Genomic DNA, 13,529 nt, shown 5'->3' on the forward strand with positions numbered 1-13,529 from the left:
TAAGATATATATAGATTTAACTTGTAGATGTACTAAGTGTGGGTCTTATTACTACGTTCAAGATCCTCTGTGAAAAATGTATTTTACACATTGCTCTTTATTTCATTGTAGTTTGCTGTTGGTTTCCATTGGTTGAAAGGGAAGCAATGCCTATTTCCATTTGGGTTACATTGTACAGGAAGCTTGCTGTGCACATCATACATGATCAGCTGTTATTTAAGAAGGTTACATTCATCTTAATTCACAGGCCTGTGCAAGCAAGCTGAAGTGAGATATGGAGGTTCCCTGATGAGGAGGAAGAGAACCCCAAGTTTGCAGATGAGTTAATCTTTAAAGACAAATCTAAGGGCATAGAGGTGAACATTTTATGCAAATATCAATTGATCCTCTGCACTACTTGTAAGCTTGGGGAAAATAGTTTCCTTTAATGCACAATTCAAAATGTAACTTATCTCTTGTGTGTGATCTTCAGAGCAAAGCAGTGGCAAAGGCTGTAGAGTCCAAGTTCTAATGGGACATTATGTGGTCTCTGGGGTAGAGTGACAAGGAGATGGTGTCGTTTGCCAATATGGAGCACTGCCTGGAGAACTTCTCACCCCAGGCCGTGAAAGACCAAAAGGATGGGTGTAAAGGTGACTGATTATGACAAGAAACCATCAAACTGAGCTTGTTTCTTAATTGTATCTTATTCAGTACCAGGAAGCCTGATGTTAACCAATAGACATACATTTGTTTCATGAGATCTGATTCCTAACTCGAGATATGTGCTGATAACTTACATTTTCTTGCAAATCTTGCATTTACATCAATGTATAATTCTAAGTTAAGTGTGTGGATCTCAAGTTAAGATTCAGACCTGAATGTGCAGAGCAACAACCATGCTTTAGTTCACTTTGAAAAATAATTTCAGGTGCTGACAATGTTTTTTAAAAAAAAGGTGATTATATCACAGGTGGTACAGGCGACGCACCTTCATCACAACCGTTGTGAAGCCTTTCTACCACTCCTTTGTGAGGTGGCAGTTTATCGCCCTAAATGAGAGGAATAAATGAAAGTTTGGTAAAAGGTAAGCTGTTGGAAATGGTTATAAATATCCCTGCATTTTCCATGTAGCATTATTACATTGTCATGCCATTACGTTTTGCAGGTCTATCATCTAATCACCGAAAGATGGAAAGCTGTGCATGGACCACGACAGACAGACTGGAGAGGTAAAATGTTTTTACCACTACATAATCTCAATGAGTTGTGTGACTACAGCTCTGCAGCTTTTGTCATCAAAGCCCCATATACTACCCACCACGGCGACCTGTATGCTCTCGTTGGCTGGTCCTCACTACATATTCGTTGCCAAACCCACTGGCTCCAGGTCATCTATAAGTCTTTTCTAGGTAAACCTCCGCCTTAGCTCACTGGTCACCATAGCAACACCCACCCGTAGCACACGCTCCAGCAGGTATATTTCACTGGTCATCTCCAAAGCCAACTCCTTCTTTAGCTGCCTTTCCTTCCAGTTCTCTGCTGCCAATGACTGGAACGAATTGCAAAAATCACTGAAGTTGGAGACTTGTATCTCCCTCACTAACTATAAGCGTCAGCTGTCAGAGCAACTTACCGATCGCTTCAGCTGTAAACAGCCCATCTGTAAATAGCCCATCCAACCAACTACCTACCTCATCCCCATATTTGTTTTTCTGCGCTTGCACACCAGTATTTCTACTTGCACATCCTCATCTGCACATACATCACTCCAGTGTAAATAGCTAAATTGTAATTACTTAGCCACTATTGGACTATTTATTGCCTAACCTCATTACTTAATTTGCACACAATGTACACAGATTTTTCTATTGTGTTATTGACTGTACGATTGTTTATTCCATGTATAACTCTGTGTTGTTTTTGTCACGCTGCTTTGCTTTATCTTGTCCAGGTCGCAGTTGTAAATGAGAACTTGTTCTCAACTTGCCTACCTGGTTAAATAAAGGTGAAGTAAAAATAAAATCATCATGTTTTTACATTCTAGGGATCCACAGGATTACACCCTCATTAAGATGAAGGTTGTCGAGCCCTACCCTGCAAACTAAGTTACTACTCTACGTGAACCCGGAACAACTTTTTCATTGATGTAACCAATCAATTTTGTGTTGTTAATTGTGACATAAGATGCAAGTTGGTTGTCCTAATAGCAGGTTATAGCAGATTATAGCAGGGTGCTGCTTGAGAATACAATAATTGTTTTGCACTCTTCTGAACACTTATTTCCCTGGTAACCTGGAGTGTCCTTAAAAATCAGAGCATCTTTTTGGTGGTAGCTACTCTCAGACCAGAGAGCATGTTTGGCCAGACTAACTGCTGGGTCCATCCTGACATCAACTACCTAGCCTTCGAGACGGCCAGTGAAGACATGTTCATCAACACACGGAGGTCTACTAGGAACATGTTTTACCAGGGCTTCACGAAGAAGAATGGCAAGGTCACAGGGATCATGGGTGAAAAGATGTACATTTAAATGACATCCTTATGTTTAAGTATTTGCACATACACTTACACACTGCAACTTATGTGAGCCTGACACATACACACACACACTACATCTCATGTGACCACACACACTCACGTTTAACTCTCTCCGTAGGATATTCTTGGATGTGCTCTTAGTGCCCCGCTGCCATCTTACCAGACCATCTATGCTCTGCCTATGCTCACCATCAAGCAGGACAACGGTATTGGAATAGTCAAGAATGCTCCAAATACCACTTAATTGCTTCCATGATGTCTCTGCTCCAGCACGTCAAGATCGGCCTTGAGGCCTTCCTCCTTTTGAAGAGCTAAAGTGAGGGAGGCATAAGTCATTGTAGAGCAAGTAAAAAGATGATGGTTACTGATTTAGGACCTGAGGGGATGCTACACACAACTCCCACAGCATTGCCTCTTTTGCTATGAGTCATTACAGTGAATTATTTTGGTCTGTTTTGCTCCAGGGGTTTACATCTGCATTGAAATGGTCTGACTAAATTGAAACGTCAGAATGCAGATGTCTATGGCTTTGTTCTCTCGCTGATGCACAATGTCCTGTGTTTGGTGGAGAAGGCAATGAGGGAAAACATTCTCAGAGGACACCGCAGGGGAATTTTTGTGCCTCTGGGTGTTGGTTGTGTTTGTCATGTGACTTTGGTCCACTTGCTTTGTGACACCCAGGCACTGGAATTGTCACCAGCGTTCCGTCCGATGCACCCAATGACATCGCTGCCCTCAGGGATATAAAAAAGAAACAGGTGATGCTTTAACTGTACTACTTCATTATTTACCTTGTGCTTGTTTGTGGCTACTGGTCTATATTAGCTAACCTATGCATTGCAAAATATGTTTTGGTCAATGAAGTAATTGGAGATCACTTGGATTCCTCTTATAGGTCCTGAGAGAAAAATATGGAATCAATTTTTTTATTTTTTTTACATTTTATTTATAAATACAAGATGGTCTTACCTTTTGAGCTGGTAAGCTGCCTCTCGCAACCTTTATTTGGTTATAAATGACCAGACAGTGTACTGTGTGCCTTGTACTCACGCTGCTCTACTCCATCTGCCCATCATTGAGATCCCTGGCTATGGGAACCTGTCGGCTCCTCCAGTTCTGTGACCAGTTGACGATCCCGAGCCAGAATGACCTTGAGAAGCTGGCAGAGGCCAAGAAAAGGGTCTACCTCGAGGGCTTCTATGAAGGAGTGAGTCCTAATGGCTACACATAACATCTCAACTATGCATACATGTAATACAATACCACTTTATTTATCCTCGTAGGACAGCTATGGCTACAGAGGTGCAGCAGACCTATACAACAACCTAGAATAATATTTTTAAAAAGTCAACAACATAGTTTGTAATGAACTGTCTTCTTTTCTCAGATCATGCAGGTTGAAGGCTAGAAGGGCCGAAAAATTGCAGGACGTCAATAAACCCATCCAGAAGACAATGATGGAGGAGAAGGTACCCTGGTTGAAATCCATTATTTGATACTGTCGGGAAGAGTGGGGAGTGCCCGACTACACAAGTGGAAAAGGAGTAAACACACAACAACAGAGTTCAAGGTTCATAAGCTTTTACTCTAGCTTTCAGTGTCTCTGGAGTTCTTGTCCACAAGACGTTCAAGCTAAGAGGGTGGTTAAACATGGCGGCCACCTGTAGCCTCTTGCGGCGATGTGGCCTCACTGGCAGAATCTGTGGCAGGAGAGCGAAAACACAGTGTGAGTAGGCTGGCTGTCTTCCTAACTGCTCCAGCTGAGTGAGGTCCAGCCTGCGCTCTTGTGCCAGTCAGTTGATTAAGGAATGCCTTGCAGGTGTGCTGATTAGTAATCTTGTACCATGTGTGTTGGGTGAGAGGAGTTGTGGAGCTGTCTTCGACTGGCCTGGTTTTGACCGTAGTGCAGTCTTCCGCAGTGCTGAACTGAGTGCTGCTGTCCATGGTGCTGCACTGGGACTCCTTCACCTATGCTCATGCTTCTCACGCTGCCACAGATACGACACCAATCTATATTTATTGTGTTCATGTTTATGCTTTTTAACTATATTGTTTGTTTACACTGTGGGCTGTTTGCTGTGATTGCTGACATGGGCTCTTTGCTACTGTTGTTGACGTGGGCTCTTTGCTACGGTTGTTGACGTGGGCTGTTTGCTACGGTTGTTGACGTGGGCTGTTTGCTACGGTTGTTGACATGGGCTCTTTGCTACTGTTGTTGACGTGGGCTCTTTGCTACTGTTGTTGACGTGGGCTGTTTGCTACGGTTGTTGACGTGGGCTGTTTGCTACGGTTGTTGACGTGGGCTGTTTGCTACGGTTGTTGACGTGGGCTGTTTGCTACTGTTGTTGACGTGGGCTCTTTGCTGTGGTTGTTGACGTGGGCTGTTTGCTACGGTTGTTGACGTGGGCTGTTTGCTACGGTTGTTGACGTGGGCTGTTTGCTACAGTTGTTGATGTGGGCTGTTTGCTACAGTTGTTGATGTGGTCTGTTTGCTGTGACCACACACTCTTTAGGTTCTGTGATGAGACCAGGAAGAACTTTGAGGCCACTCTGAACTGGCTCCAGGAGCACGCATGTTCTCGTACCTATGCCCTGGGTAAGGAGGGGGACAGGCACATGGGGCAGGATCAGTGGAGTTAGTTTGGACAGGGGACAGGATCAGTGGAGTTAGTTTGGACAGGGGACATGGGACAGGATCAATGGAGTTACCTTGGACAGGGGACAGGATCAGTGGAGTTAGTTTGGACAGGGGACAGGATCAGTGGAGTTAGTTTGGACAGGGGACATGGGACAGGATCAGTGGAGTTAGTTTGGACAGGGGACATGGGACAGGATCAGTGGAGTTAGTTTGGACAGGGGACAGGATCAGTGGATTTAGTTTGGTCATGGGGCAGGATCAGTGGAGTTAGTTTGGACAGGGGACATGGGGCAGGATCAGTGGATTTAGTTTGGTCATAGGGCAGGATCAGTGGAGTTAGTTTGGACAGGGGACATGGGACAGGATCAGTGGAGTAAGTTTGGACAGGGGACATGGGACAGGATCAGTGGAGTTAGTTTGGACAGGGGACTTGGGACAGAATCAGTGGATTTAGTTTGGTCATGGGGCAGGATCAGTGGAGGTAGTTTGAACATGGGACATGGGACAGGATCAGTGGAGTTATTTTGGACAGGGGACATGGGACAGAATCAGTGGAGTTAGTTTGGTGTCACAGCAAAGCATATCCTGTGCAGGGCCAGGATTTTTACTGACCATGTGACCTGACAACTCTTGGCGTAGTTCTACCAGTAACATACAGTCTGACTAAACTCTTGGCCAGTTCTACCAGTAACATACAGTCTGACTAAACTCTGGGCCCAGTTACACCAGTAACATACAGTCTGACTAAACTCTGGGCCCAGTTCTACCAGTAACATACAGTCTGACTAAACTCTTGGCCAGTTCTACCAGTAACATACAGTCTGACTAAACTCTGGGCCCAGTTCTACCAGTAACATACAGTCTGACTAAACTCTTGGCCCAGTTCTACCAGTAACATACTGTCTGACTAAACTCTTGGCCAGTTATACCAGTAACATACAGTCTGACTAAACTCTGGGCCCAGTTCTACCAGTAACATACAGTCTGACTAAACTCTTGGCCAGTTCTACCAGTAACATACAGTCTGACTAAACTCTGGGCCCAGTTCTACCAGTAACATACAGTCTGACTAAACTCTTGGCCCAGTTCTACCAGTAACATACAGTCTGACTAAACTCTTGGCCCAGTTCTACCAGTAACATACTGTCTGACTAAACTCTTGGCCAGTTTTACCAGTAACAGACAGTCTGACTAAACTCTGGGCCCAGTTCTACCAGTAACATACAGTCTGACTAAACTCTGGGCCTAGTTCTACCTATAACATACAGTCTGACTAAAACTCTGGGCCTAGTTCTACCAGTAACATACAGTCTGACTAAACTCTGGGCCTAGTTCTACTAGTAACATACAGTCTGACTAAACTCTGGGCCCAAAACGGAACTTCGTCAGGTCAAACACACTGAGTGTTCACATCCCAAAATATATACATTTCACGTCACATGACCATTACGGACATGACGCATGGTGTGTGCAAAACCATGTGTATATCTCTAATAATTAGATGACAATGAGATGGGGGCTTGTAATGGTTCCAGAACATAACCTCTCACGTCCGAGAACACATCTTTTGAGACCAGAGGCATTGGGGAATTTTGGGATGGTGTAAAATTAGCTTGGAGGCAAAATACCCAAAATAAGGAAGCATGTTTTAGTAGATAATGTGCCAAACTACAGGAAGGAAACATGTTTCACATGCTTAATGATCAGTTTTCCATTTCAATGGAGGACCCAGCGTGTAAAACCACAGTAATTATATGATAAGCATATCCCTTACCGTTCACACTAGAAGGTGGTTGATTGTTTTTCTTTCTTGGTCTTTTTTTTTGTCCGGTGTGCTTGTTGCTATAGGAACAAGGTTGCCATGGGACCAGCAGTGGCTAATCGAGTCCCTGTCTGACTCGACCATTTACATGGCCTACGACACCGTGGCTCACTTCCTCCAGGGGGAGTGCTCAACGGACAGGGACCGTCGTCTCAAGGGATCAAGTATGCCCCACTCTCTACTCTCACATGGTCATTTCATTTATTGGGAATAGGCTTCTGTAGATGCAGACTGAGGGCTTTATAACTCCCTAATATGACCTTTTCAACACATTATTGCAATAGAGAAAGTTTGTAATGTAATGGTTAGAGATATGATTATAATGTACTATTTTGCACATGTATATACAGTTGAAGTCGGAAGTTTACATACACCTTAGCCAAATAGATTTAAACTCAGTTTTTCACAATTCCTGACATTTAATCCTAGTAGAGATTCCCTGTCTTAGGTCAGTTAGGATCACCACTTTATTTTAAGAATGTGAAATGTCAGAATAATAGAAAAATGATTTATTTCAGCTTTTATTTATTTTATTACATTCCCAGTGGGTCAGAGGTTGACATACACTCAATTAGTATTTGGTAGTATTGCCTTTAAATTGATTAACGTGGGTAAAACGTTTCGGGTAGCCTTCCACAAGCTTCCCACAATAAGTTGGGTGAATTTTGGCCCATTCCTCCTGACAGAGCTGGTGTAACTGAGTCAGGTTTGTAGGCCTCCTTGCTCGCACACACTTTTTCAGTTCCGCCCACACCTTTTCTATAGGATTGAGGTCAGGGCTTTGTGATGGCCACTCCAATACGTTGACTTTGTTGTCCTTAAGCCATTTTGCCACTTTGGAAGTATGCTTGGGGTCATTGTCCATCTGGAAGAGCGATTTGCGACCAAGCTTTAACTTCCTGCCTGACTGATGTCTTGAGATATTGCTTCATTATATCCACTATATCCTACCTCATGATGCCATCTATTTTGTGAAGTTCTCCAGTCCCTCCTGCAGCAAAGCACCCCCACAACATGATGCTGCCACCCACGTGCTTCACGGTTGGGATGATGTTCTTCGGCTTGCAAGCCTTCCCCTTTTTCCTCCAAACATAACAATGGTCATTATGGCCAAACAATTATATTTTTGTTTCATCAGACCAGAGGACGTTTCTCCAAAAAGTACAGTCTTTGTCCCCATGTGCAGTTGCAAACCGTAGTCTGGCTTTTTTTTATGGCGGTTTTGGAGCAGTGGCTTCTTCCTTGCTGAGCGGCCTTTCAGGTTGTGTTGATATAGGACTTCTTTTACTGTGGATATAGATACTTTTGTACCTGTTTCCTCCAGCATCTTCACAAGGTCCTTTGCTGTTGTTCTGGGATTGATATGCACTTTTCCCCCCGAAGTATGTTCATCTCTAGGAGACAGAAAGCATCTCCTTCCTGAACATATGACGGCTGCGTGGTCCCATGGTGTTTATACTTGCGTACTATTGTTTGTACAGATGAACGTGGTACCTTCAGGTGTTTGGGAGATGCTCCCAAGAATGAACCAGACGTGTGGAGGTCTACAATTATTTTTCTGAGGTCTTGGCTGATTTCTTTTGATTTTCCCATGATGTCAAGCAAAAAGGCACTGAGTTTGAAGGTAGGCCTTGAAATATATCCATAGGTACGCATCCAATTGACTGAAATTATGTCAATTAGCCAGTCAGAAACGTCTAAAGCCATTATATAATTTTCTGGAATTTTCCAAGCTGTTTATAGGCACAGTCAACTTAGTGTATGTCAACTTCTGACCCACTGGAATTGTGATGCAGTGAATTATAAGTGAAATAATCTGTCTGTAAACAATTGTTGAAAAAATTACTTGTGTCATGCACAAAGTAGATGTCCTAACCGACTTGCCAAAACTATAGTTCGTTAACAAGAAATTTGTGGAATGGTTGAAAAACAATTTTTAATGACTCCAACCTAAGTGTATGTAAACTTCCGACTTCAACCTTATTTTGTGGAAGAGGAAGAAAGCAGTGTGCCAGAGCTTTTTAAATCCCAATAGTTGGTTATGGATATATATAGTGGAGCCACTTTACAATCTGAGTCTCTGTGTCTGTGCTCTCTCTGTCTCCCTGTCTCTCCCTGTCTGTCAGGCCAGAACAGATGAGCAGGGAGGTGTGGGACTTCATCTTCTTTAAGAGCTCTCTCTTCCCCGAAGATGGAGATCCCCAAAGAAAACCTGCAGAGGCTGAGGAGGGGGTTTGAGTACTTGTACCCATGGATGCCCGTGTGTCTGGGAATGACCTGGTGCCCAACCACCTGTACAACCACATGGCCGTGTGGCCCAATGCCAGGTGAGATGAACCCCCAGCCTGGCCACCTGCCTGTCTGCCGGGCCTGCCTCTCTACGGTGCTAGGGCTGCTACAGGGATACAAGCTATTTGGGCTTTATGGGAATTTTGTTTTGCTATATTGATGTTGTTTTGCTATAATGCTGTATTGATTGAGTTATTTGAGCCTTCATTTAATGATGAAATGGGTGCGAGTGCTGTATATTAAAGATACCTCGAAGTGGTTTGTTTGTCTTTTCTAATTTATGCAGTTTTGGGTGAACTTGTACGTCCTATTCTTGTCATACTATAAGACTAATGTCCACATACATTAGATACAGCTGGTGTCCTTACAAGTGTAGAATAATTATGCAGTTCCATACCTCTATTATTTGAAAGGATTGTCAGGATAAGCCTAATTACTGCAGGGTGTAACCAGTTACTGTATGGGATAAGGCACTGTGCAGATGGTACGGATGGGAAGACAACCCCTCTGGAGATTCTCATGTTTTGAAGGAGATTATCTTTGTGTACACAGCAGAAAATGGCTGCAGGCAGTCCGGGTGAATGGTCAGCTGTTACTCAACTCTGAAAAGGCATGTTTTCCCTTCTCTGAAAGAGGTTTTGTTAACTACAAACAAGTCACCGATGCACTGAAATTTCTCTGTCGCCTGCTCTGGCATCATGGGACCTTTGTGTTTGACGCCAAGTGTCATGCACAAATGCTGTGTGTGTGTGTGTGTGTGTGTGTGTGTGTGTGTGTGTGTTTGTGTGCGATCCTACTGACAGTCTTTGTCATATTCATCAGATGGCAACATCTTCATTCTGAGTATCGCCATCTCCAAGTTCTCTGCTAACGGTAAGTAGGGCCCTATAAGCCTTCCAGTCTCTTAACTCAACATCTCCTAACTACTAGGAAGCTTTATGAGAGGAACAGTCATTATTTTACAGGCCTTTTCTCCAGAAGTTATTAGCATAATCAATTAGTCATTCTTTACTTCTTGATGGCTAAAAGTTTCCTGCTATTTCTCCTCTGATGGAAGGGTGGGTTTGCTTTATTTGAGAAACAGAAATAGAATTGGAAGGGGTAGCAGAGCATTGAGATAGCGTTTCCTGCATTCCTTCCGACCACCTCTTCCTACTTGGAGAGTAGAAATAAACACCATGGTCTGGCCCAGAGTGGTGGTAGTAAATTAGTCATGCTGATTTGATGCCATTCCTCTGGCTGATTGCTTCCTTCTGGTTATTTATGAAGAAGTGGGACTGCCTAAATGCACTGTTCTCTTCACATACTTTTGTAGAAGACAGGAGGGGGGATGGAGGAGGGATTATGTAAGGCTGTCATTATGCATCATTATACTAATTGCAAAAATTCTGCTTTTAGTGTCAAAGTGCTTTGTTTCTACTAGTGCCACTGTAATATGGTGTGCGTGTGTGTGTGTGTGTCCTGAGTGTTAAGCACAGCCTTACCATGTTGTGTGTGTCCTGAGTGTTAAGCACAGCCTTACCATGTTGTGTGTGTCCTGAGTGTTAAGCACAGCCTTACCATGTTGAGTGTCCTGAGTGTTAAACACAGCCTTACCATGTTGTGTGTGTCCTGAGTGTTAAACACAGCCTTACCATGTTGTGTGTCCTGAGTGTAAAACACATACTTACCATGTTGAGTGTCCTGAGTGTTAAACACAGCCTTACCATGTTGTCTGTGTCCTTGCCCATGGATGTCCAGAGGACACAGTGGAAGACGTTAACTTTGTGGATGCCATGGCCGATGCTGGCGTCCTGCACCTCTACACCTGGGTGGAGTGTTTCAAGGAGATGATAGTCAATCAGAACAACCTGAGGACAGGGCCAGCTTTTGCCAGGTAGTTTGCAATGTCCAATGAGATAATTTAATCTAACAGAGTGTGGAATCATCATCCAAGCTCCCACAAATTTATCTCCATCAAGGAGAATCAAAATCAAATCAAATCAAATGTATTTATATAGCCCTTCGTACATCAGCTGATATCTCAAAGTGCTGTACAGAAACCCAGCCTAAAACACCAAACAGCAAGCAATGCAAGTGTTGATGCACGTTGGCTAGGAAAAACTCCCTAGAAAGGCCAAAACCTAGGAAGAAACCTAGAGAGGAACCAGGCTATGAGGGGTGGCCAGTCCTCTTCTGGCTGTGCCGGGTAGAGATTATAACAGAACATGGCCAGTCCTCTTCTGGCTGTGCCGTGTGGAGATTATAACAGAACATGGCCAATCTTCTTCTGGCTGTACCAGGTGGAGATTATAACAGAACATGGCCAATCTTCTTCTGGCTGTGCCGGGTGGAGATTATAACAGAACATGGTCAATCTTCTTCTGGCTGTACCGGGTGGAGATTATAACAGAACATGGCCAGTCCTCTTCTGGCTGTACCGGGTGGAGATTATAACAGAACATGGCCAGTCCTCTTCTGGCTGTGCCGGGTGGAGATTATAACAGAACATGGCCAATCTTCTTCTGGCTGTACTGGGTGGAGATTATAACAGAACATGGCCTTTTAAACCCGAACTTGGGAGGATTTATAATACAAGTGACAGCCATTGAAAATAGTGGTAGGCTGAAATGTTTTTGTCCTCTGGGTTTTGCCTGCCATATCAGTTGTGTTATACTCACAGACATGATTTTAACAGTTTTAGAAACTTTAGAGTGTTTATCCAAATCTATCAATTATATGCATATCCTAGCTTCTGGACCTGAGTAACAGGCAGTTTACTTTGGGCACGCTTTTCATCCGGACGTGAAAATACTGCCCCCTACCCAAGAGAGGTTCATCTTAATGTGCAAGTGCTGTAGTCCTTTACACTCGTACTCGTATACGTGTTGAAAATGGCAGATTTGGGCACTGATAAACGGCTAAATTGTAACTCAGTGGCTGTACAGTAACATGCTATAGATGACGTCAGAGCTATGGCTCTACACTTCACAGCTCTGTATGGGTTTTGACTGAGAGCCGCTCTGAACTTGAGCATCTTGCGCGACAAGAAGTTGCCCCCAACCCTCCCATTAATTGGGCAACTTTTGCATTTTGTTTTCTGAGTGAGGGAAATGCTTTAAATTAAGAGGACTCAATGTATTTTGAAAGATGAGACATTGAGGATTATAATAAATAACTATTTGATATCATACAAGCAACCCAAACACCTGTGAGTCCAATTGTTCACTTCACATTTCCATATCATAAAACTCATGTCATATGCAATGGCAACGTGAATGATCACTATGTTTGATGTACATTTACAAGATGACATGGCGTCGTACCCTGGGTTGTTCTGAACAGAATCAGCTCATCACCCTGGGTTGTTCTGAACAGAATCAGCTCATCACCCTGGGTTGTTCTGAACAGAATCAGCTCATCACCCTGGGTTGTTCTGAACAGAATCAGCTCATCACCCTGGGTTGTTCTGAACAGAATCAGCTCATCACCCTGGGTTGTTCTGAACAGAATCAGCTCATCACCCTGGGTTGTTCTGAACAGAATCAGCTCATCACCCTGGGTTGTTCTGAACAGAATCTGCTCATCACCCTGGGTTGTTCTGAACAGAATCAGCTCATCACCCTGGGTTGTTCTGAACAGAATCAGCTCATCACCCTGGGTTGTTCTGAACAGAATCAGCTCATCACCCTGGGTTGTTCTGAACAGAATCAGCTCATCACCCTGGGTTGTTCTGAACAGAATCAGCTCATCACCCTGGGTTGTTATGAACAGAATCAGCTCATCACCCTGGGTTGTTCTGAACAGAATCAGCTCATCACCCTGGGTTGTTCTGAACAGAATCAGCTCATCACCCTGGGTTGTTCTGAACAGAATCAGCTCATCACCCTGGGTTGTTCTGAACAGAATCAGCTCATCACCCTGGGTTGTTCTGAACAGAATCAGCTCATCACCCTGGGTTGTTCTGAACAGAATCAGCTCATCACCCTGGGTTGTTCTGAACAGAATCAGCTCATCACCCTGGGTTGTTATGAACAGAATCAGCTCATCACCCTGGGTTGTTCTGAACAGAATCAGCTCATCACCCTGGGTTGTTATGAACAGAATCAGCTCATCACCCTGGGTTGTTATGAACAGAATCAGCTCATCACCCTGGGTTGTTCTGAACAGAATCAGCTCATCACCCTGGGTTGTTATGAACAGAATCAGCTCATCACCCTGGGTTGTTATGAACAGAATCAGCTCATCACCCTGGGTTGTGCTGAACAGAATCTGCTCATC

Source organism: Oncorhynchus mykiss, chromosome 10 (genome assembly GCF_057628025.1).
Source record: "Oncorhynchus mykiss isolate SJ-2025 chromosome 10, ASM5762802v1, whole genome shotgun sequence".
NCBI classification, from domain to species: domain Eukaryota; kingdom Metazoa; phylum Chordata; class Actinopteri; order Salmoniformes; family Salmonidae; genus Oncorhynchus; species Oncorhynchus mykiss.